The sequence below is a fragment of the Fukomys damarensis genome, unplaced genomic scaffold, assembly GCF_012274545.1.
Source record: "Fukomys damarensis isolate Sample0158 unplaced genomic scaffold, DMR_v1.0_HiC HiC_scaffold_38, whole genome shotgun sequence".
In the NCBI taxonomy this organism is placed as follows: domain Eukaryota; kingdom Metazoa; phylum Chordata; class Mammalia; order Rodentia; family Bathyergidae; genus Fukomys; species Fukomys damarensis.
In genome coordinates this window covers 67,653,783-67,656,630 of record NW_022900950.1, presented here as the reverse complement: position 1 = coordinate 67,656,630, position 2,848 = coordinate 67,653,783, and positions in this window count along the sequence as shown.

Genomic DNA, 2,848 nt, shown 5'->3' with positions numbered 1-2,848 from the left:
TTTCCATTTTTTCTTTTTCTCCTATTAATTCCCTTCCCTTCTTTCCTTTCCCCTCCCCCTTTCCCTTCCCTTTGCACCTTTTCTTCTTATTTCACATAGATATAGAAATTTAAATCTTTTCTCCAATATGTTCATAGGGAATATCACTCTTAACTGAACTCAATGTGAAATTTATCTCCCCTTATCTTATTTGGGATTTATCATTCCACTGCTGAATTGCTGTGTCAGAGACAGTATGAAATTTATCACAACTTACTTCTTCATGGAAGAGTACCTACTGATCTCTTATAGAAATATAGAAAAAATAGTTTCACTTTGTCTTTTACTATGGATATACACTCTTCATTGTCCAGTATATCCTTGCTGGGGAGAAGCTATCATCTTGACTAGTTGGTGGTAAGAACTGAAACCTCTGTCTACAAGCCTCTGAAATTTGCACAGTTAGCCAATCTTCCATGCCTAACAGTTGGAGGCTGCTGGCTTCAGAGTCGACAGACTCCATGCCTTTCAAGCTTTGTCTGTTCTGCTACACACACGGTTGTCTTGCTGGGTGTTGAAGATCATTTGTACAGCAACTAAACTTCTGGCCCCACCTTCAGAGTCACCGGGTGAGTAAAGTGAGATGCATTTGTGGGAGTAGAGACCACACTGGCAAGCCAGGGGGCAATACAGGGACCCTCACAGAGATGTAGGACAAAAGGTTAGTTAAGATGGAAGAAGACAGTGCCCTTAAGAAACTGTAAATAGGGTGTCTTATCCATACACAATTTACAAAATCATCTTGCTTATGTTAGTATAATGGTAGGGCCTCAGAAGGGACATTAGAAATAGATCCAGAGCAGAAATTTCCCTCATGACAGTAATATTTTAGGAAAACTTTCTCTTCCTTCAAGCCAGAGAAGGGCCCTTCTCTGTTCCCATTTTTCTGCTTTGCCTGTGCAAGCCTCACTTTCTCCATATAGAGATTTAAAGTATAACCAATTTTATGTCCCCGTGAGAAAATTAGCTCATCTGATTAAACTGAAGCCTTTGAGAGACCCACTGAGATGGTGAGCAGTCCACCTCCACTGTGTGAAAGGGCCCTTGCACTCAGAGCACCTTCAGAGGGCATCAGAGAGGCTCAGAACATCCTGAGGCCGTGAGATTCCCACAGAGAGGGAACCAGAACACAGAACGAGGCTGCACAAAGGCTCCCAAGAAACCAAATCTTTTTTTTTTTCATTGAGCTTATTGGTACATTTTAGGTATACAGTACAGTTACATTTATCATTGGGATCTTATACCTTTACATGACAGGTCTTGGTTCTCATTTTTTCCCCATACCATGCCCTCCCTTCACCCCCTCCTCCCTTTCCTATTTACAAATATTTTATTTCCATTTTTTCATTTTCTCATATTTTTTTCTTTTCCCATATTTCCTTTCTCCTACCCTTCCCACTTCCCCTACACCTTTAGCCCTTTTCTTCCTATTTCACATTGTCAAATCAATTGGAGACTGGATAAAGCAGATGTGGTTTTTCTATAAAAGGGAATACTACTCAGCCACAAAGAATGAAAAATTGCAATCATTCATAGGAAAATGGATGCATATTGAGGATATATTCTCAAGTGAAATAAGTAAGGCACACATGTGTAAATCCCGAAGAAACCATTTAATAGGTTTCCTTGTCTGAAATCACTGCTCCACATACACTGTTTGGCAAATACGAAATATACAAATATATACTGCCATAACTCCTGTAGGTTTCTAAAGACTTGGCAAAACTTGAAACACCTGCTGTGAGAAACATTAAATTATCAACAAATATTTAAAGGTATTCCTATGTTTTGTTTTCAGGCTCACAGAAGGATTATGAAAGATACCGGAGTCCTGGAGTTTAGCAAACATTTCCAAGTGCAGAAAGACTAACTAACAAACATCTTTGTCAATGACGGTGATAAGACAACAGAGATTCTTAGGGCTAAAACTATAAAAATGTGTATAGTTATCTACTCCAGCAACTGTATTCCTATAACTTGCAGAATTTCTCTAGAAAAAAAAAATTCCAGTACAAACTTCTGTATATGGTGAACTAAAATTTGTTTCCTTCTCAAGAGCTCTGATAGTGAAGAATAAAAGTTGCTGAGTGCATACTTTAAAAATAAGACACAGATTTGCAAGCCATGAGAGAACATGTTTTTTCTGGACCCCATAAATATCTCTAGTTTTCATAATTACTATGAGATTATTATTATATTTTTTTATAATTGCCACCATGCATATACACGCAAAATGACTTATTAAAATTAATGCTTTAGTCCCACATAAATTAACAACAGTTAGTTTTTGTCTGAGGAAAACAATATGACACAAATTCATGAAAATTTAGAAGCATAGCTTAAGTTGTATTTTTCAAATCCCTTCATCCATTTTCCTTCTGGCTCAATTGATTGATACCTATTGCTTTATTTCACATGACTGTTGGTTTAAAATTATATATGAAAAATTAAGATAACTCAATTCCTTTCAAAGAGTATAGATACCACAAATAGTCTGTAGTCAATGGATAAACTATAATAGAATGAATCAATTCTTGTAATTTGAAACAGAATTGTAAGTATGCAAATTAAAATGTCTTATTTAAAATTATATGAATTCATCTTCATAATGTGTGGTTATGTGGAAGGTCACTGCAAAGGAGTGGAAGTATAAGTCCTAATTCTGATTCCTGTTCTAAATACCCACTTGTTCTCGAGTCAGTTCATTTCTCCATCATTTAATGTTTCCTTTCAGGAAGTACAGATCCTATCAGTTTCCTAACTACTTAGAGCTATTATGAGCAAATGTGGCATCAGATGTGAAACACTT